This window comes from Felis catus, chromosome A1 (assembly GCF_018350175.1).
Source record: "Felis catus isolate Fca126 chromosome A1, F.catus_Fca126_mat1.0, whole genome shotgun sequence".
NCBI classification, from domain to species: Eukaryota; Metazoa; Chordata; class Mammalia; order Carnivora; family Felidae; genus Felis; species Felis catus.
Window position 1 is genome coordinate 3,201,239 of NC_058368.1, and position 22,432 is coordinate 3,223,670.

Genomic DNA, 22,432 nt, shown 5'->3' on the forward strand with positions numbered 1-22,432 from the left:
TGAAAAACAAAACTAAAACCACCACCGCAAAACCCACACAGTAACAGAAAGGACCAGTGCCTTCAATGGGCTCCTTAGGAGATAGATATAACCAGGGAAAGAACCAGTGGGTTTGAAGGTGGGTCAAGAGAAACTTCCAAAACGCAAACACAAAAATAAGAGTAAAACAAAAGCATCCAAGAACGAGAATGTGGGGCAGAACCAAACGGAACAGGCATATCTGCAAGAAGCAAGAACAAGGCAGAAGAAAGACTTGAAGAAATTGCGGCTGAGGAATTTCCAAAACTGATGACAGACACCAAGCTATCGTTTCAAAAACCTCAGAGACCTTCCAAGAGGGATAAGTGCGAAACAACAGCCGCCACAACAATGGCAACACCAACAACCCCGCTAGGTACATATATTCGAGATGCAGAAACCAGAAAAGAAATCTTGAAGGAAACCAGAGGGGAAAGGCTCCTCATCGACAGAGAGAACATGTGGAATTTAGCCAAATTATGTCCAATTTATTAGGAATGGAATATAGGAAATGAAACCAACGGGGTCAAGAACTTCGGCCATCGCTCAAATGACTTTCCATCCAGCTTCAAAGACACCCTGAGGACGATACAATTCAAATCATCTAATGCATAATAGAATGATCATTATATTACCACTGCATTATTTTATTTTTATTGTTTAGTGGTAATAATTTTTAAGAATTTAACTGTTTTGTGGATCTAAAGTTTTAGAGGATAGCAGTTTTTATATTTCTTAAGTCTCAGGAACAAGTATTTGACAGTGTCTTCTTATGGAGCTGCAACTGATGAAATCATATCCAAAGAACATTTCGACACGAGGAGCCCTTAATGGCTGTCCTATTGCTGGCTATACTATGACCTGTGACATATGAACCTATGACCTCAGTGAAGAGTTGTTGTTATTTAGTGTACAAGCTGAGAGAAACTGCTATCAGCACAGGAGATAAAATCGGGCATGCTAAAGAACAGAATGTGGGGTTAGAATAATAAGCAGGGCAACAGTCCTGCATTTGGCTTCCGCAATGTGTATCTGTTGATGGAATGGGAAAGTCAGGTGGCCCGGCTGTTCTTGTGTGCGCATCGAATGAGAGGGGGCAGAAGAGCTTCTTGGATTTTCAGTTGCCCGTCACCTTAAAAACAACGGACATCATGGCATTTCTTTTAAACATTCTAAGAGTCTTTGACTGTGAGCTCTAGATCAAGGAATGTCTGAGGCACTGTTTTTCAGCCCCGCTCAGATTTGGGACACAGTGTTCATTTCTGAGCAGCCACATTTCAAAGGACTGTTTATAAAATAGTGTGAGGGATCTGGAAATTAAAAACGCCATGTGGGGGAACACTTAATAAAACTTAATAAAACTTTTAGCCAGGATAAAAGAAGGTTCATGGGGAACACTGTGGATGTCTTTTGAGTATCTAAAGTTCTGTTCTGTTGACCATGTAGTAGGCTCGGTTAGCTTCGATTGGCTCCTGGAAGGTAGAACCGTGAACGATTGTCAAAAGTCGCAAAAGATGGCCAGCTGGCTTGATGTGAATTGGATGTTTCCAACCCTTGTGCTTTTCAATCAAACAGACCCGAGTGACTACTCCAGAATAGTGTAGAAGGTATTCCTCTTTGAGTAGGAGTTTGGAACAGAGGAATTTTCTTCTTACTCACTTACCGAGTGAGTGGTTTGAAATGGTCCCTGCTTAGTAGTATCAGTAAAGTTTTGCAGTAAATTAGTTGTTAAATAAACGTTCCTATAATTACAGCCTAAAGATAGCAACTCCTTGCTTCTTCGAGTGGGTTCTAATCAGCTTGGTTACTTGTCACAAAATATATTTCCACATGTGTTGAGCCAGGTCGTGATTCTGTAAGGTTTCTAATATTTTCTTTTTGAAGTGACGACCTAAAAACAAAATCATCTGAAGTGAGGCAATATTTTATTAACATCCACCATTTCGAATAAACATGCTGACATTTCTTTGAAGTATTAAAAAAAAGTATAAAAAGTTTATCCATGAGCTTATGAAAGCTGTAACCACAGCATTATTTGTGCACAGAAGGGGGAGTCGAGGTGATTGCGCATGGGATTATTTTCACCGTTGGCCATCTAATCAGATATTTGAAGAAATGTTCTAGAAAAAGGAAGTGAGAATGCAATGAATTGGAAAAGTTGGAGAGATTGTCTTTCACATGAAGTAAATGAGGAAGGTATTGTAATATGGTAACGAGGCGGTGGGTATGATGCGGTTTCTGTTCCCAGTCTCCTCCTCTGAATGCTAGCCAGAGTTGGAGAACTTTCCGTAGAGTGATTTGGGAGAAGAAAGGTCCCTGGTGTCATGCAGGGAGCTGGCTTGAGCCTAAAGGACAGAACTACAAGCTGTCCTTGAGTACAGTTGGCTAAACATGGGGACATAAAAGGATGCTTCATAGAGTAGAGCTGATCCCCATTGAAGAAAAGACACAGGGATGAAGGTGGGGACGATAGTACAAGACAAGAGAAAGATGAAATATTGGGCGCTGTGGCCTTTGACCTGGGAATTCAATAAAATGAGCCTGGCGGCCGGGGGAAGGGCAGCTCGGCGTTGATGGAGCAGTGAGCCACCTTAGCTGGTCCTGGAGTGGTTCCTGGGCTCTGGGATGGAACCTTGGGCTGAGCAGATTCCAACCTTGCCTCATGGTTTCTTCAAATACTTTGTGGGGCTCAAGTAAATGGTGCTTGGAACCCATTAACTTTGGCTTGATCTTCCTATTCCCCGTTTCCCAGATTCCTTTTCCTGAGGTGGGGAGTGGGGGAGGCACACATTCTCACCTGCACCCCTTTCCTCCTGTCCCACCCCCCTCGCTCACCTCTCCCCTTCCAGTCAGCGTCCCGCGTATGCCGCCTTATGCCCCGTTCCGGGATGCTTGAGACTTGTACACTCTCACGTGCCTACGCAGGACCTCCGGGTCTTGTACTTGTTCTGTCCTTGTTGCCTTCCTTCTTCTCAAAATCCTGCTCGGGCAGAGTCCTTGCATCCTTTCTCCTAGCTCAGGAGGCCAGGTGGAGCCTCAGCAGGCAGCTCGGACAGGCACAGTGTGAGGGGCAAGGCCATGGATACTCCTGTTGAATCATTTCCATCTGGTCAGAGAAATAATGCAGCGGTTGAGGTGGGTAGGCTCCCATATTGCTTTTATGGAAATCTTTGGACATGCTGTCTGATTGACAGGGTCATGGACCATATGACTCCCAGACTCTCCATTAGCCAGTGCTGACCCATGTCTGACCACTTGGGGGCCAGATCCCCTCATTTATCTGTACAGATTGTCTTCGAATCGTCTAGAAAATGATTGAGTTGAATGAGATATCGGAACTGAAAGCACTTTGTGAGCAACAAAACACAGGTGGTGGTTATTGTTTCGTAACTGCCTCACCTCACATCACTGGCCATTTCAATTTTCCCTTCTAATACCCAATGTAACCTATTATCTGTGGCCTCTTGTTATTTTCCTCTTTCTAACTATGTGAACAGAGCTGCAAGATAATGAAATTTTAGAGTAAAAGAATAGAAAATAAAGAAGGTAAAAGCATCAAAAATGTCAGGATAAAGCCAAGAGGTTGGAAGTCAATGCAGTGTATTGTAAACATCAGAAAGAGTAGACGTCTATCTATTAATATCTATTAAATAATAAATATCTATCCAACTACGTGCTGATTAAAAACCAGGCACTCCGTGGAAAGATCTCCTCACTACTCCCTGTATTTCCCCTGGGAAGGATTTCAATTTGAGTGATTTATAACCTCTCTTTCTCCCACTTACCAGATCGCCTGATGCGATTTTTTTCTCTTCTCTCTGCACTCTTCTCTCCTTTTGGGAAGGGTTTTGACTAGCTGGAAAAACTCAATCCAGAGGAACGACATTAACTGTCTCAGTTAGGTAAAAGACCTCAAGTCATGCTCTCAATTTTTTCAGAAGTTCTTTTAGTCTCCATTTGTTTGACTTGCAGGGTTCTCCCACATGTGCATGGGGCGGGGCGGGGGGGGGGAAGGAGTGTTTCTATCATGTACCCCTCACACTGCAACAGGTACTGTGCTAGATGAGTGTGTTGTAATCTGGTCTTAAAATACCATCCAATAGCATGAAAGAGTGAACACAGGGGAAATTTAAGACAATGAGTCAGAAATCTAGAGTTGTGAATCTTAGCTGTATCCTTTGCTAGCTGTGTATTTTGGGGTAAAGTCAGCTTAATGTTTGAGATTTGATCTCCTCATTTGTGGAAAGAGAATAATAATCCATACCTCAAGGCAATGATATAAGATCCAAGATAATATTGATGTGAAGAAGTTTCATAAACTCTAGTGCTAGATAAACCTTGTCCGACATTGTCTTCCTTATATCAACCTCCCCATATTCACATGCCCACCCCCCCCAGCCCAGTCTCTATCCTGATTATCCACCAGCATACCACAATATTTTCCTTGTTTCCAAACATAGATTGGGTCCATAGCCTGCAATCCAATTCCCAAATATGAAAATACCAAAAACTGTGTCAGCCCTAGAGTTCATTTATTAACTGTTGTCTGTTCTATACTCAGACTGTTCTACTCAGTTTGCCACTGACCATGCCCTGCCTAGATTTCTGCCTATAGCTAAATGTCACCTTTCCCTCGCCTTGTGCTTTCCAAATATTCTCAAGCATATGCTGATAGGTATAAATACGCCACTATAATAATGTCCAAAAGGTAGCAGGTTGAGTTCTTTTCTCTTCTTTTCTTTTTTGATAGGTGATATATGATGGTTGACTCCAACCCTTGGAGTATGAGGTAGCTCCAAATAAAAACTCATGACCTTAAAACCTTATAATCCCAGTCACTCTTGGTAAAAGCAGCTGAAAGCTCCATTTATAGAACTTATTTAGAGATTTTCCAGATAATAAGGGTTGAACAGAAACACCAAAGACTGCCCCAGAATAGCAACTAGGACATTTCCTTTGACAGCTGCAGGAGATCTAGTGGAACTTTAAATCAGTCTCAAAACTGAATTGGGGCTCTGAAACTTGACGAGCTTGCTAACAATAGCTTAGGGTGCTGAGTAATTGGTAAGGGGGGGAAAACACATAAAAAAGAAAAAAATAATACAGCATGTTACTCATACTATTTGATGGTACCCATGAGTCATTAGAGGGGAAATTCACCAGAAAACACAATATTGTGCATATCAACTCCCATGTGGCTAAAAAGAAAATATATATATATATATATATATATATATATATATATATATATATAGTGATTCCATCATTCCTGAAAGGGGATACAAGGGTGGATATGTTTTGGACTGGGACTACCATTTCTCTTCGAAACTCTTTTGAGTAAAGATACTCGTGGCTCAGCTACACGAGGTTAGGCACTCCACCTTCACTGTAGACTTTGGCCCCGACATCATGTCTCCTTTGTATTGTTAGCAGTGTGCGGGCTGCTATTATTGATGACAGTGTGATAACAATCTCTGAGATCTAGTGGGGAAAGAGAGTCCTTCCTTGACCTTGGTCTCTATGCCAAGATTGACCCATCCTCAGTGCCAGGTCTTCCAGCCAATTCCTTCGCTTTGTCCTCAGGCAAGATGGAGGCTGGTTAAATCCCACCCTCGGAGTCGAGCCGACTTCCATATACGTGGGCTCCACCAAGTGGAGGGTCTGCCTAGAAGCGTCTCTAAACCTCACAGTGTATCGGCAGCTTTGGTTTGGCAATATTGGGCTGTCTGCAGAGTCGTTGTGGTTAAAACAGAATCTAGTACTAAAGTTTCTGGGTTTTCTGGGTCTTTGAGTGAGGAGAGGTACAGATGGTCCCAGATTTGTGTAATTTTCAAAATACGACAGAAGAAAACACGGGAACATGTTTGCAATTCTGGGCTACAGAAAGCCTTCTGAAGAGGTTTTGATAGTCAGAAGATTTCAAAGAAAATGACAGATTTATAAAAAAAAAATCAAACATAAAAACTTAGAGTTGGGGAATATACCACAAATAACATTAAAACTTAAGAAGACAGTATTTGTGACACAGAATAGACATAGAATTCACATCTGAATATACAAACAGCTACTAAAATTCAACAAGATAAAAAAAAACCTACTCAATAGAAAAAAGGTGACAAGATATGAGCAAGTAACAATTCATAAAAGAAAAATATGTAATGTGATAAGGCATAGGAACAGTGATTGTAATTAGACACAAAAGCGAATTAATATCGTTTTTATCTCCCGCAGTATCCAAACAAACAAATAAAATGTAACCACCCAGCTTATCAAGCTTACGGAGAAACAGAGTATAAGACAGGGTTGGTGAGGCTGCATTTTGGCACAACTCTGTTGGAAGGTCATTTGGAGAAATGAACAGATGCTATGATTCAGCAATTTCAGTTCTTGACCGTGACCCTTGGAAATGCTTACTCACATGTATAATGATACATAAACAAGGGTGTCCAACCTATATCACTTGTAAGGACAAATGGAAACAATCTAAAGTAATGACAGAATATTTTCTAGATGATTACAGTATATCCACACAATGTATTCCGAGGCAGCCATTGGAAAGGACCATGAGAATTTCTCACTGCAAATTTTTAACTGCAAAAAACAAGTCACATAGCAATAGGATACTGTGGTCACAAAACAAATTCTGTGTGCATGTGCATGTAAAACAGAAAAAGTTGAAATAATATCCACTAAACTTCTAATTCTGGTAACCTCGATTGATGAATTAGATGCAATATACCTCTCCCTCTCGCTCCCTCTCTCTGTCTGAATATATTAAAAATATGAGATATTTTGACATTTTCTGGTGTTTCTCATATATGAGACATTTTATTTTATTTTTTATTTTATTTTATCTTATTTATTTTATTTATTATTTTTTTATCTTTATTTTTGAGAGAGAGAGAGAGAGAGACAACGCAAGTGGAGGAGGAACAGAGAGAGAGAGGGAGACACAGAATCCAAAGCACGCTCCAGGCTCTGAGCTGTCAGCACAGAGACTGATGTGGGGCTCGAACTCACGAACTGCGAGATCATGACTTGAGCTGAAGTCAGACGCTTAACCGACTGAGCCACGCAGGCGCCCCCCACCCCATCCCCATTGTGAGACATTTTAAAGAAAATATTCTGGAATTAGAAGAATCACATTGAAAATGACAGGTGGAAATTTCTTGGAGCATAAAATTTCTCCTTTTGAATAAAACAATAATGTGTTTTCGTATAACCTTGTTAAGAATCTTTAGAAACATGTCATAGATGTTCTTTTGCCCTTCTTCAGTTTTAAACAAGCACAGAAACACGACCTTACAGTTCACAAGTTCAGAGGGACCTGCTTCTGTACCTCTGCCTTATTTCATTTAGGTCGAAGAAATGGAGGTGGGAGAATTCTCAGCGAGGAAACCGCCTAAGTGCTCATTTGCCCAGGAGAAATCTGAGGTCGAGAGACAAGAAACAATCACCAAGGGTCACACTCTGTGTTAGAGCTCCGCCAGCGTAGACTCCTGCCCCAAGCTCCCTGCTCTTGTGAGATCGGGTAGAGAAATAAGAATAAAGCGAAGTGAATTAAAGAGGTAGGAGTGCATGACGCGCTGTGTTGTGTTAAAGGCGGGCTGGGATTAGGGGCGCACGCCTGCCACGTGAGATTAAGAAAGGAACTGTCCTGTGTTGGGAAAGTCTGAGCGCCCTTCCAGAAGGCGATAGGCCACAGGGAAACGGGCGAGACAGGTGCCTCCCGCAGCAGAACAGATCGATAGCTGCTATCTGAACAATATCAGACCGGTGAGTCCTGAAATTATCCTAATAAAACTAGCATCTTTAAAGACAAGTATAAGAGCCAGTTCTTAGAAAGTGTTTGACACGTGCCAAGCAGTATTCCTTGGGCCTCAAACGTATTGGTTCTCTTGATTTTCCTAACTGGTAGCTATGGTTATAGGTAATTAACCATGGCCACAATAATTGTACGTAACAGGCACCCACTCCATGGCATTAGCATACAGCAGCACGCATTTCTGCAGCTTCCGAGTGTTTGGGGAAGGCTGTCCTTGGCTGGCTTGCTACACGGGCCGGAAGTCAGCTGATCTGGCTCGAACTCAGCCAGGGTTTCTCAGCTCTGCTTCTGTGTCTGCCTTCCTCTTCTCTTTGGTCTAGCAGGTCACCTCCTCCATGTTCTCCCCGGGCCAATGGCAGATGTGCAAGGTACAAAGCCCAGTTGCAGGCCACACTTCCGTCACCCATGCTCAGTAACCGGAAAAGACACGTCAGGGAGCCAAACCCAAGTCAAAAGAGTACGTAAGCCACTCTGACCCGTGGAAGGAAGTAAGGGTACAATAATCTAAATTTCCGCAGCTTGGTACTTCTGCTGTCTCCATAATATGAGTTATTAATCATAACTATTTGCTCAAGGACACAGAATTAGCAAGCGGATTAAATAATACCAAAGCCAGATAGGTTCAGGGCCCATGCCGTCTCCACGCTCTTAGCGCCGAGATGCCCACGGTGAGTACTCTTACAGGGACATCACAGTTACGGAACAGCCACACTGGGAGAAAAGTCTTAGTGTGCAAAATGTTATTGCAGAATGGACCGGACTCAAGCAAAGACGACGGTGTATGTTCGAGGGCTCTCAAACTGCACGGTCAGTTTGTACTGAGAAAAGTAGCACTCGTTGGCAATTAGGTTGAGATTCAGTTGCACACAGAGAGCGGGGTTGTCTGATCCGGGGAGGCCCCCAGGAACGAATGTGAAGAGTAGGAGGATGTTCTTACAAAGCTTTAGAAACATGCTGGATATTTTAAAATCCATTAATTTAGGGGACATGTACTTAATGTATTTTGTACACAATCCCGTGGGTAGTAAACAGAATAGAGTGAAATAATCCTCCCCCCACCCGTAACCTTAGGCATCCAGCTTAGCTCCCTAAGCTCAGCACAATTGCAGGTCTGTCTCCCACACTTTCAGGAATGTTCTAGGCATATGCAAACACATTTGGATACCTGTTCCTCCTTTACTGTAGACGGTGAACTCCAATTCCTATAGTTCTGCACCTTTATTCTGTTCCCTTCCAAGACCTTCGAGATCATTCCAAACCAGCTGTCTCTTCCTCATGGCTGCATAAAATGCCTTTCACAGATGTACTAATTTTCCTTTCTTTACCAGTCCCCTATTGAATATTTAGCTTGTTTCCAATCTTTCGGTATGTAAAAAAATGATGCTGTGATTTTTCTTGGGTGTATGTTATTTATGAAGAATATCTCAGTAGCACAAATGCCTGGAACCAGAATTCTCTGGTCACAGAGAATGTGCATTTTGAATTTCAGGAGCTGCAGTCAAAGTGTACTTCCCAGAGGCTGTATTTTTCTCTTCCCATTGACAATGAATGGAAAGTTCAATCTTCCCAAGTCCTTGTATTATCAAATTTTAGGAGTTTTGCTAATCTGAGAATAACGTGTTCGATCTTCCCATGTCCTTGTGTTATCTTCCCATGTCCTTGGGAAGGACAACACTTTTGGAGTTTTGCTAATCTGAGAATAACATGTTACAGTTCTAATTTGTGTTTCTTCTGACATGAGGGAAGTTGATCACCTTTTTATATCTTTGAGCCCATTTGTACTTCTCTTTTTGTAATCTCTGTGTTATGTTTTTTTTTGTTTTTTTTCTTGGGCCTCGCTTGTTTAAAAAAAGAATTTCCGGGAGCTTTTTCATGAGGGAAATAAAAGCCATATCTTGTCTCACCAGATTTTTGGTATAGCTAATACTTCATTAATGGCATTCAGTGCCACACAGATTGCTTTTCAATTTTAATGTTTTCAAAGGCTTCTGGATTTGTGTCATGTTTATAAAAGCTTCCCTTTCCAAGATTATAAAAAAAACTCTTTCATGATTCATTTTAGCACTTTTATGGTTCATGTTTAAGTGCTTAAAGATTCATCTGGAGTTTATTTTGACGAGGGAGTGACACGATAAATCCCATTTATTGACTAAGCCAGATTTCCCCCCACTGGTATTAAACGTCCCCTTTATCAAATATAAGTTATTACTCGCTATTTAATACCGGTGCTGGATTCTTTATTTAGTTCAGTTTCAGAATATTTTAATTTCTGTAGCTTTGTAATATAGTTTGCTGTCTGCTGGGGCTAGTCTCCTCATTTTTTTCTAGAATTTTCCTGGCACTGACCGTTCTTCTCTAAACCTGCGGTGGCTGTGGAAGCCGCCTGGGTCTTCTCAACATCCAAGTTGCTATGGACCTTTGTGGTTTAAAGTACTACACCCCTGCTCTTAATAAAGCAGTACCAGGAGGAAAAGACCCTTTCATGTTTGAGTAAAAAGGCTCATATAAAGATGAATCATGGGGACAGACGCTGAGGTGTCCACAGCAGTCTGAGGGCCATAGCTCTGAGGAGCTCACTGACCTAGTGCTGGACAGTCAGTGGCCGTCTGGCTTACCGGAGGCTTGGCTTCCTTCACCGTCACACGAAATCCTGGGAAGTGAGAAAGATGCAGCCCAAAGCCCAAGTATTCCCCGCTACGTGCTTAAAGAATTTCCCCTGCCCTGTGCACAAGAGAGAATTGAAATTTAGGAGCTATCTAATTTAGTCCATATTTATATTCATGATTCACGTAAGAACTCATTTGTTCACAAAATAGAGTCTTCCAAGATGGATATATTAACACACCGATAAGGTTTATAATTATAAAGGGCTTGCACTTTCTGCCATGGGTCATTCTGCTGAGGGGTAATTTGAAAAAAGAAAATGAATGTGTTCTTCTCTTCACTGTGCACACAGATGGTCTTTGCTTTATCGTCATTTTCTCTTATTTAAAAAGGAGGAAAAGAATTAACTCACCCTGGTCCTGGTGTTTCAGTAGGTCTGCCCTTGGTCTGCTTATGTAGTTGGTCTTTATTGAACACCTACTTTCCCTGTCTTTCTTCTTACACTATAGTCATTGTACTCAGCTTACCTTCCAGCTGCCAGAAAATATTTTACCGTCATGGGAAAAAAGTCACGTCCAACTTAAGTTGATCTTCTGGTAAACGTGAGGCACTGCATGAGACACTTCCATACATTTCGTATCACTGAACATGTAAAATTATGCAAGATAGATATCATGATTTCCAAGACGGGGCGGGCGGCGGGGGCGGGGGACTTGAGTCTCACAGAGGGTAACTGTGTTTCCCAAACTCCAATAGCTAATCAATGTTGCAGCGAGAAATTTCTGGGGATTCTGAGCACATCGTTACAAAGGTCTACGTGAGCTGTTACCTTACTCGCCCTTACTCGCCTAACACCACTTTCCTCGTTCCATGCTAAGCTCTAAACAGAATGGCTTCACTTCTGTTTGCCAGTCTCTCCTGCTCCTTGACCTCATAAGGACTGCACCTGACCTTCTCCGCTTGGCCTGGTGTTCTCTTCGTAGCAATGTGCACACGTGAGGGCCCTCCCTGTCCCTCCTGTTCCACTGTAAACATCACCACCGAGAATTCTTTCCAGTCTCCACCAGCCGACTGCCCCTCTCCTATCCCCTTCTTGTAAATCTCAGCACAACCCTGGGACACGACCACCGCACTCGCTCCCTGCCTACTGGGTTGTTTGTTCCCAGTTCGCATTCATGGAAATATAATCTCGGCGAGAGCACAAACGCGGCCTGATTCCCGACCACTGTGTCCCAGTACCTACAATATCGCCTAGAAGGTATCCGAGGACTTGATGGATGACTACACGGCTGTCTCTAACTGGCCGAGACAGAGCTAAATATAGGGGAGGGTTAGGGTCGTAGAAAAACATCGAGCCTGGTGTTTGCCCTCAGAACTTGTAATCCAGCACCTGGCGTGAAAAAGGCATATGGGACTAGAATTAGATTAAGACTGTGGGGCTAGATTTAGCAGCTACTAAAAATAAGTATTAATATATAAATTTGGATGTTAGCAAATCCATTCCAGATCTTTCAACTAATTTTGCATGTAGACGTAAACTTATAATACGCTGTCTTTAAAAATACCACATAGCAAGGAGTTAACTATAAAGCAAGTTTGAAAGAATGCTATGCCCACACTTTAAAGCCTTTCTTGAGGCAGAAAAGTAGGAATTAGTGAGGTATTTATGAGAAGCCTTAAAGCGTTCTGACAGAGACAGAGAGAAACAGAGAGAAAGGAAGAGAGAGAGAGAGGGAGGGGAGGAAAGAGATAAGGGGAGATAGACGGAGAGAGAAACAGAGAGAGAGGATGAGAAAGAGAGGAAAACCAAGAAAACAGATGCCAGGGATCTCGGGGAGATCGACCCATGTCCCTTTGACAATCGGGATTCCTATTGTACTTTTTATGGTGCACCTTGTTCCCACCGTATGATTTGCCACAGATGACAAAGAGCACGTCTGCTGAGTGAGGGGCGGTGGGACCCGAGTCCGAAGGAGGGAGCGTGATCAGGCAACAGTCCCAAACAGAACCTACATTAGGCATGTTAGGCCTCAGAACCCGCTGGAGCCTGTGACGGGGGTCACTCTACAGACCTGCTAAGGCCCCATTAGGCATTCTTTCTTCAGAGCGAGTTGATGCTACTAAAATTTCTATTTTTTAGGATCTTAACATGAATCCAAAGACCAGTGTGAAATTCTCAGTATCATAGGAAACTTCATTAATCAACCTTTCAGGGAAAACGTAAAATTAGAGCAATGTTTTTAGTTAAATGTTTTCACTAATCATACAGAAAATACACGCCTATTCCATCAGTATGTGCTTGTTGGGTCTACGAATTTCTGTGGGTGTTTTTTTTTTAATGTGTTAAAAAATTTAACTTTTCCAAGTATTATAATCATGAAACCAGAAACAATCACTGGTTTTTCACCACCTGCGGAGACAAACTGTAAATATTTTGATGTTCTTTCTTAGATCTCTTTTGCATATTTAAACATCATTATGATTGTATTGCTTATTGGATTTTGTGTACTGGGATCAAATAAATTTGTGCATAAATGTTCACAGCTTTTTTACGAATGCAGAATATTATTCTCAGGTAGAAGGAGATAAAAGTTACTTAGCTACTTTGTGAATATGGAACACATATTTCCATTTTTCCTTTTTTTTTTTTTTACATACATGTTTTAGATTATTTGCGAGTTGAGTATGTGTTTTCAATTCAAAGTGTGATTACGGATTATCCTCTTATATTCCCAAGAGTGAAAAAAGGTAAGGAAATGTTAAGTTTCCTGATACATATTTTCAGAATGTTTTCCAAAGTTTGTGTAAAACATCGCCTCAGCAATATTTAATGAGATTCTAATTTCATCATCCATCCATCAGCATTGAATCATATCTGTAAACTACAGCTTTTAGTTTTACAAGTGAAAAAAAAAGCAGGTTTCCTCTGAATTTGAATATCTTTGTTTACATAGTGAGGTAGAATATTTTCGCGGTGTGTTTTGACTCTTTCCTCTTTTGCTGGGTGTTAACTTGCTTTCTTGGAGATACGGTATCAGGCCACTGTTGTTCTAGTAAATGGTTCTAGCTCTCCTACTGGTCTGTAACAAATTAAAAGTCTCAGGACTTCAAATGAAAAGTTTCAGGAGCTTTGAATCATTCAAAGCTGTGAGAGTACCTAGCAGCGAAGAAAGAAATTAACTGTGCAATTTCATAGTATTAGTTCAGTTATACTTAGGCAGAATCTTACAAGTCCATGTGTTCGTGTATTTATTTATGTATTTATTTATCTATTTGTTTGTTTGTTTTTATTTATTTTTATTTTTTATTTTTTTCAATATATGAAGCTATTGTCAAATTGGTTTCCATACAACACCCAGTGTTCATCCCAAAAGGTGCCCTCCTCAATACCCTTCATCCACCCCCCATCAGCCCTCAGTTTGTTCTCAGTTTTTAAGAGTCTCTTATGCTTTGGCTCACTTCCACTCTGACCTCTTTTATTTATTTGTTTTTAAAGGAGGGGGATGTCTGAGCGGCTCAGTTGGCTGAGCGCCCGGCTCTTGATTTTGGCTCAGGTCATGATCCCAGGTTTGCGGGACCGATCCCTGCATTGGTCCCCACGCCGGATGTAGAGCCTGCTTGAGATTCTCTCTCTTTCCTGGGGCCCCTCCCCTGCCCATGCTCTCTCACTCTCTCTCTCAAAAAAAAAAAAAAAAAAGAGACAGGAAGATTTGAAATAGTCTGTCCATAGTAAGACATCTAATAATCAGTATAATTAGAATTCTATGACGCTGCACTGCTTCGGAAGTACTCGTCTACGTGTGCCAGTCCCTGGTGAGAAGCAGCCTGGGTTGGACAAGGAACTGTCATAACCATCACCACAGTTTCCTGCCCACCAATCTCAATATATGAATTTTCATAGAATCCGAACTGTGCACCAGAGCAAAAAATACAGCCAGAGCTGGCGTTACCTTTCACGTAAGAGCCCCGTTGGACTCACCAGCAAAGACAGTTTCAATTACCGTTCTGAACCTAACGTGCTTCTCAGCAGAGAGTCAGATTTTGTTCTCCTTCAGTCCCTTTCTCTGTCTCTAAGTGCGGAATGCCGTCTCCTGCTGATATCTGCTTTTCAAGCTGGCATTTGCTACACATGTGTCAAACGTACGTGGTATTTGAAAAATGATCCTTCGTCTGGACGAGCTTTGGAAGGAGCACATTTCACAGGCTGCACACAAAGCCAGGGATGTAACGTGGGGCTGAGAGGCCCAGGAAGACGGCAGATGGTCTCGGGGCACCTGATAGGATCAGACCGGCCAGTGGGGGATTTCAAATGCTGACATGGCTTGGCCTTTGCTTCCCCTCGCTTGGGCTGCCCCTTGACATGCTCCAGTTGATGGAACAATTCGCCCTGCTTATAACTTCATGGGCCTGAGTTGTAGACATTTGTGAAATTTAGACATCTCGAGATTCACTGCGTGCCAAAGCCCTCCAACGTTTACAGCATCATCAGACAAAAACTTTTCCATCGCCGCTCGTGAATAAGCTGACCTCTTCATATTCGCATTTTCTGGAAGTCCTGATTTTAAAATGGAAATTATTATGTCGAGAGTACCAAGAGTACTTCTCTCGGAGCAGGTATGAACGACTCTCAGGGTCCACGAGCCCCAAGACCGTCTGATAGATAAAGCGCTTACAGAAAGGCAGTGAATGACAACACAGTCCCCTTTCCCTTACCTGTCACTCACATTTAACCCCTCTTTTCCTGCATTATCTTAAGATCGGGATTGAATGAAAACTCGTATGTCTTGGCTAAGGCACCTTTATTGGATTTTTGTTTATTTAGCACCTTCATTGAGGGGTACGGAGGGGAGACTGGAAAATAATGCTAATGAAAGGAAGTTTGCAAAATTCCTCTAAAATAACTACTTGTAATGTTCTTGAATCTCTTGCACCCTTCCTGCCCTCCTTCCTTCCCTCACTTCTTCCTTGGAATTCCTTGCTTCAAAACATGCAAAAACATGAAAATTCCGTCTGTGGGTGATTGGGGTTGGCCAATACAACTGGTGATCGTATCAGCCGACCAACAAGCCCGAGTATTTTTAACAAGCAGGGGCTGAATTAGGTGCAGATTGAAAGCCTGGTTCTCTCGGTGCAGGAGTGGATGGTGTCTTTATTTAAAATTTGGACCTGTGGGGGGCGCTGGGGTGGCTCAGTCAGTTCAGGTCACGATCCTGTGCTTTGTGGGTTCGAGCCCCACATCGGCTCTGCACTGACAGCATGGAGCCTGCTTGGGATTCTCTGTCTCCCTCTCTCTGCCCCTTCCCCCACGTGCTCTCTGCCTCCCTGGCTCTCTGTGTTTCAAAACGAAAGTCAACACGACAAAAATTAAAAACTAAAATTTGGATGCTTTGTTCATTACTTACGATGTTTTCGCCTTAATTTTAATTTTTAAATATTGCATTAAAATGTGTTCCTTGATTACCGAGTGTGTTGGCGTCACCGAAATCTTGTGCCGCAGGCAAATGCCTTACTTGCCTCACTGTGGGACCCTCCAGAGACAAACGCAATAGACAAAAAATTAAGACTTCCACTCAGAAGTTCAACTCACAGGCCACGTGTAAGAAGCTATGAGAGACCCAGAAACACAAAACCCAATTCTGCAAAAGCCGCCAAGGATCACGGAGAAGGAGTGGCAGGATGAGGGTCTCCAGCTACCATTTTAGCCAAAGGATTTTATTTGTGTTCATCTATTATCTTTTACCAAGTTCTGTGACCCATTCTGCTTCTGTGCTTTGAAATGAGAAAATACTACATATTCTGATATAATAGATTCTTTTGAATTATTTTTCCCATTTAAGAGATTCTTTTGAAATGTGGGATTATGTTGTGTGTGTGTGTGTGTGTGTGTGTTGTGAAAAACATCTTTATTTCATACCCATTGTCTTGTTAGTATTTTACAGCTGCCCAGTTACTCCTCAGAATGCTTGACTTCTCTCAGTCACATTTGCTCCAGAAATGTCCGTGATGTATCCAAGGCCTTCTTCTTGTAAGCCCTGTGAAGCTTGAGGAATAAGTCGTATTATTCCCGAGGAATAAACAGTATCATGCCTCGTTAGTTACACACAGAGACTTTGCACTGTGTGTCTTTGTCACTCTCACAGTGACTTCAGTTGGCGGCATGGTTACCAGGCTGGGCAGTGGGGTGGGAGTGGGGGGGGGTGCGGTTTAAATGGTTCCATTTCCAAGCACGCATCACGCTAAACCTAACGCCACGTACCTGCTTCTCACAATTGCAAACCTCTGAAAGGAGGGGGTTCTTGGGGCACAAGTCTCCGGGTGGTTGCTCTTTGTCTGATTTCAGAGGATTTCCGTGATCGCTACTCAAGTGTGTCCCTAGGAAAGATCGGAGCCAACTATTTCTCAGTTATAGGCCCCTACTGATCTATAGCACTCTTCCAACTGTCCTGCGTGTCCTGCCCCAGACCGGAGAGAACATCCAGTAGAGTGAACTATCCCCGGGACCCCCGGTGCTGGGAAAAGGGGGAGAAACGGAGTCGTCTTCCCAACCCAGAAACAAAGGGCCGCGTAAGGCTGTGCTTCTACTCCTGCAACAGTTCAAGGCATCGATTTCTCTTCAGGGGCCACAGATGGTCAGTCTCCCCACCGCTCCACCGTCCCCCTGGAGCAGTCCTGTTGAGCCACCTGCACAGGAGAGAGTCTTTGATCACACTCTTCATTGGACCCGCTAAGGCAGGGCTGACACCAGGTGAGTAAGTTGAAAGCGGCCCCCAGGTTTTGGACTAGCAGAGGCCCCGAAGCAAAGGTCCATCCCGAGGCCCGAGGCTTCCACATCCCAGAATGTTCGCAGAGTCTGTCTCCATCCATCACGCGCGCCCTGGCGGCTCCACTTGGAGCCTCAGATCACAAGTGCGTGTCACCTCCTCGTGGAGCCTCGTCTGCGTGGGGCTGGGTCCTCCCCGGCGGAGGGCACATCCGTCACCCCCCCCCCCCCCGGGAGGTACGTGTCCGGGAGCAGCTGTTGCCAGCTCGCGGGGCTCAGAAGGACCGAGGGGTCCTGCCGGCCCCTCTGCCGGCTTGGTCTGCCTCGCGGCCATAAACCTAAGGAATGTCTACACCGGGAGTTGTCAAAAAAGAAGAAGGTTGTTTTTTGCTGGAATGTCTGTGGTTTTATTTCCCCAAGATTCCCATTGTAGAAGCTTTAACTTTTATGGGTATTTTTTGCAACCAGAAAACGGGGAGCTTTTCAATGTGGTTCTAAGATGTGGAACACCCCCCCCCCCCGGAGAAGTCTAGATTCGGTTCACCCAGAAAAATCCAAGCCGAGCGCCTTGAACTTAATCTGAACTTCTCTCTCCCCACCCCCACCCCCACCCCAATGGCAACATTTTCCACTCATAACATCACTACATTGTAACTTTGCTCTCTGGCAACTGAGTCATTGGTGATTAGTAAAACACCGTGAAACAATGACATCATGTCTATAAAATAATCACCAAAAATGCTAAATATTAATGACTAAGTCTCAGAATGGAATCCGAGCAACGCCAGTGGTGGCTGGGTCCGCTTGATATATTCTGATTTCGTGAAATTTAAATAGATTTGATTTCCACCTCCTCCCCCTTGCCTAATCTCGGCCGGCCCCTGGTTTCTCCACTTCCCCGGCCCCTACTCTTTCCCAAGGAGTTTGTAATAAGAAGACCTGTTCAGTTTCAAAATCACCCCATTTGCCCTCTGATCTCTGTTGGAAGCTTTTCTCCGTTTTCAACCAGAAGCGCGGCCCTGTAGATGCAGGTAACCGCCGAAGGCCCCAGACACGTCACAGTTCACAAGCAGTGGTAGAGAGGTATGGAAACTTTAAAGCACACGCATTGTCCAGACGAATGCAAATAAAAATCTGTCTTGCCTTCTTGGAGAGTGGAAACCGGGAACAGGGATCACAAAAGCGGCGGAATGTTCGAAGCTCACAAAGCGATGGAATGTTAGAACTGGAATCCCGTCCAACACCTTCGCGGACACTCTTGAACATTTTTAAAACACAGTAGGCTTTTAAGCTCAAGCCAGAGTGAATTGTAAAGGAAATACCATCCGTGGGGCGAACCGTCCAAAATGCCCTGCACCATTTACTAACTCACTGGCTCCGGGAACTCATTACTGTCGCTGGCTCTGCCATTAATCCAGAAGTTTGTATTTTGGGAAGAAACTGCATGTGCATAATTGCAAAGCAACTAGTAAGAACGTGTTGCCCGTGTTTTCTGGTTACGTGTTCACCATGCTGCTTTCTCACTTCTCCTACGGTGATCACTTGGAGGATTTCCTTCCCTCTTTCTCTCTCTCTTCCTTTTTCCTCTCTCTTCCTTTTCTTTCTTTCTTTCTTTCTTTCTTTCTTTCTTTCTTTCTTTCTTTCGTCCTCTTTCTTTCTTTCTCTCTCTCTTTCTTTCTTTCTTTCTTTCTTTTGTCCTCTTTCTTTCTTTTGTCCTCTTTCTTTCTCTCTCTCTTTCTTTTTCCTCTCTCTTCCTTTTCTTTCTTTCTTTCTTTCTTTCTTTCTTTCTTTCTTTCTTTTGTCCTCTTTCTTTCTTTCGTCCTCTTTCTTTCTTTTGTCCTCTTTCTTTCTCTCTCTCTTTCTTTTTTCTCTCTCTTCCTTTTCTTTCTCTTTCTTTCTTTCTTTCTTTCTTTCTTTCTTTTGTCCTCTTTCTTTCTTTTGTCCTCTTTCTTTCTTTTGTCCTCTTTCTTTCTTTCTTTTGTCCTCTTTCTTTCTTTCTTTTGTCCTCTTTCTTTCTCTCTTTCTTTTTTCTCTTTCTTCCTTTTCTTTCTTTCTTTCTTTCTTTCGTCCTCTTTCTTTCTTTCTTTCTCTCTCTCTTTCTTTTTTCTCTTTCTTTCTTTCTTTCTTTTGTCCTCTTTCTTTTGTCCTCTTTCTTTCTCTCTCTCTTTCTTTTTTCTCTCTCTTCCTTTTCTTTCTTTCTTTCTTTCTTTCTTTCTTTCTTTCTTTCTTTCTTTCTCTTTCTTTCTTTCTTTCTTCCTTTTGTCCTCTTTCTTTCTCTCTCTTTCTTTTTTCTCTTTCTTCCTTTTCTTTCTTTCTTTCTTTCTTTCTTTCTTTCTTTCTTTCGTCCTCTCTTTCTTTCTTTCTCTCTCTTTCTTTTTCTTTTTCTTCCTTTCTCTTTCTTTCTTTCTTTCTTTCTCTCTCTCTTTCTTTTTGTCTTTCTTTCTTTCTTTCTTTCTTTCTTTCTTTCTTTCTTTCTCTTTCTTTCTTTTCCTTCCTTCCTTCCTTCCTTCCTTCCTTTCTTCCTTCCTTCATTAGTTTAGCATTCATGCGCTAGTCCGGTAATTTTTAGAGTATGACACAAAGCCCAAGTGTAGTACAAATGCACTTCCAGGTCTGTCATGGAGACTTGCCACCTGTCTTTATTTTACAGTAACTCGCTGGTGTATCTGTTTGGATTTTATAAATTTCTAGAAGACAGGAACTCTTCTGGTCTGCCGTCCTATTTCCGATGCAAAGTAGATATTTAGTAAATATTTGTTAGAATGAATTAATGAATGCATGCATTCTGTTCTTTATAACATTTTATTTTGAAAAAAATAAAGTTTGAGGGCGCCTGGGTGGCTCAGTTGGTTAAGCGTCTGACTCCGGCTCAGGTCATGGTCTCACGGTTCGGGAGTTTGAGCCCCGCGTCGGGCTCTGTGCTGACGGCTCAGAGCCTGGAGCCTGCTTCGGATTCTCTCTCTCTCTCTCTCTCTCTCTCTGTTCCTCCCCATTTGTACTCTGTCTCTCTCTCAAAAACAAATCAGGATTAAAAAATTTTTTTTAAAAAATGAAGTTTGAAGATTACTGTCATCCTTGCCATCCTTGAACTCTGGGATCTCTTTACGTCTAGCTAAGCTGGCTAGAAACGCATAAGCTGGCTGTGAACTCCACTAACTCACTGCTGTGATTTCTGAATGTGGAGTACCCAGGACCGACCCCCATTATTACGCCACAGACAGTGACCATTCCGCGACTCTCATGCTGGTTTGCGTCCGTGAGTCCTGCTACAGAGTCTCTTGAACATGTGGCTATTTTAATGAGGCTAATAGATTTTGAGACTCCAAATTAAGCACCCAGAAAGGACCCAAACTGGGCTTTAACAAGATTTCTCTGTGCCCTGGCCCATCAGCATCAGGTACTCTCCGTGAGCTCTATCGGTGACCTCTTTCCTTTTCTTTGCTTCCACTTAATCAGATCGCATGTGACCTTTGGGAGCCTAGTGCTTGGATGTTGAAAAGAGTACATGAAAGGATAAACACACACACACACTTTTTGGGTACATTGCCTTCGGAGGCATATTAAAATCCCTTTGAATGCTGTTTTTTTCTCATTGAAAATATCAAGTCTGTTTTCTATATAAACAGGCATTTTCTTTTATCTTGGTGATATTGTTTTACATTCCAACCTTATGGCTTAAATATTTTATTTGTCTGAAAATCTTTTTTTTTTTTTTTTAAACAGGGGCTGATTATTTCAAACCATCTCACTCATGTCGGAAAAGAATTGTTAGTGACCTTTCTTTCAACTGAGGAGGAAGACAAATATATAACTAGTATTTTCCCCCTGTATTATTTGCAATGGTTAGTCATACATACTTTCTGTGGGTTCGCACCACCTGAAGTCGAGAGAGAAGAAGAAGATGACTTTTCTGAGTATCCACCCCATGTGGCATTTGCACGAAGATGCTTGCCTATGCCACCATCTTGAGGGACAAAGAAATGATTTCAGTATTTCCGGTATTTGCAGGCTGAGTTTATCGACCCACGGGGAAATGACAGAGCAGGTACGGCATCTCTCTTCTGTTTTCGCTGGGCTCCTGAACCTCTTGTCTTGTCCCTGTCCTGCTTCCTGCCCTTTCACCCCTTCCCCATTATCTCATTCCGTAGGGATGCCCTCTCACACCCTGGCCTTGGGAGACAGGGGGACAGAGAATCCCAAGCAGGCTCCATGCTACCGTCACCGATCCAACACGGGGCTCAAACTCGTGAACTGTGAAATCGTGACCTGAGCCCAAATCAAGAGACATTTAACATGCTAAAGTCACCCAGGCGCCCCTAATTATAATATACAGCAGGGATGCCAAACTTTTTCTGGAAAGGCCAAGACAGAACGTACTGCTATCCAGGTCTTCCTGTCCCTGCTTCTGCTTGTAGTATTTTACCCTTAGGGTCTACACCCCCCAGATGCGATGGCTCACCATGAATCCACTCCTGCTCTCCGTTGCTTTCTGCAAACTGAGGCCTTGAACGGATGGAGAAGGAAAAGTGTCGGTGGGGTGGGAGAATTGCTGCACTCTGGAGGCCTCGCCACATCCCTCCGTGTCAGATTCATGACCCACAGCGGAGGGCCAATCTCGGGGCCTCTCCTATTTCTGAACCGGTTCGCCTGCTCTTTGACAGCTGGGAGCTTTAGCTCCAGCTCTCTTCCGGTTGTTCAGAACTTCTCCCAGCTTCTGGAATAAATTTAATTGCTGGCCCTCATTTTTGGTCGGTGGTGTCAGAAATATATACTTCCTCTGTGTCTTTCCAGCTGCACCGCTGAGGGGTTGGGAGAGGACTTGTTAACCACATATAGAATATAATCCTGGACCCCGTTTCTTGCTCATGGCATGCCTTTCTGTACTAAGTGGCCCCGGCCTGGGGACAGAGTAGAGGCTCTGGAAGGGCACCCTCACCGATGGCAGGCCCTCAGGGGACATTATCTGTAAAGTCGTCCGTGTGGTTTTTCCAGACCTTGAGTTTCACCACATAATAGTAGCTCTGTAGATATTAATGGAGTAATAACAATACATTTTAAGTGACGCGTGAGCTATGAGTATGAGAATTTTGTCGCAGTGATGTCACCGACCTCAATAGTTGGAGAGTGTACAAAAACTGAATGTATTTGGAAAGCAGTTTTATCCTCTAAATGGGATGTGCTTGAAGAAAGCTACCACAACCTAACTTTTGTCCTTAGACACCTGG

At 43.0% G+C, this 22,432-nt stretch overlaps 1 long non-coding RNA gene across 2 annotated transcripts; it reads left to right on the top strand.

Annotated features, from left to right (window-relative positions):
• The first annotated feature begins 18,299 nt into the window (after positions 1–18,299).
• On the top strand, positions 18,300–21,949 carry LOC109492527. Of its 2 annotated transcripts, none has more exons than XR_006590527.1 (3): positions 18,300–18,675; positions 20,931–21,252; positions 21,623–21,949. It is a non-coding gene; the product is annotated as an uncharacterized LOC109492527 (long non-coding RNA). The 2 variants fall into 2 exon arrangements; XR_006590628.1 differs by having other exon boundaries at positions 21,637–21,949.
• Positions 21,950–22,432: the final 483 nt, after the last annotated feature.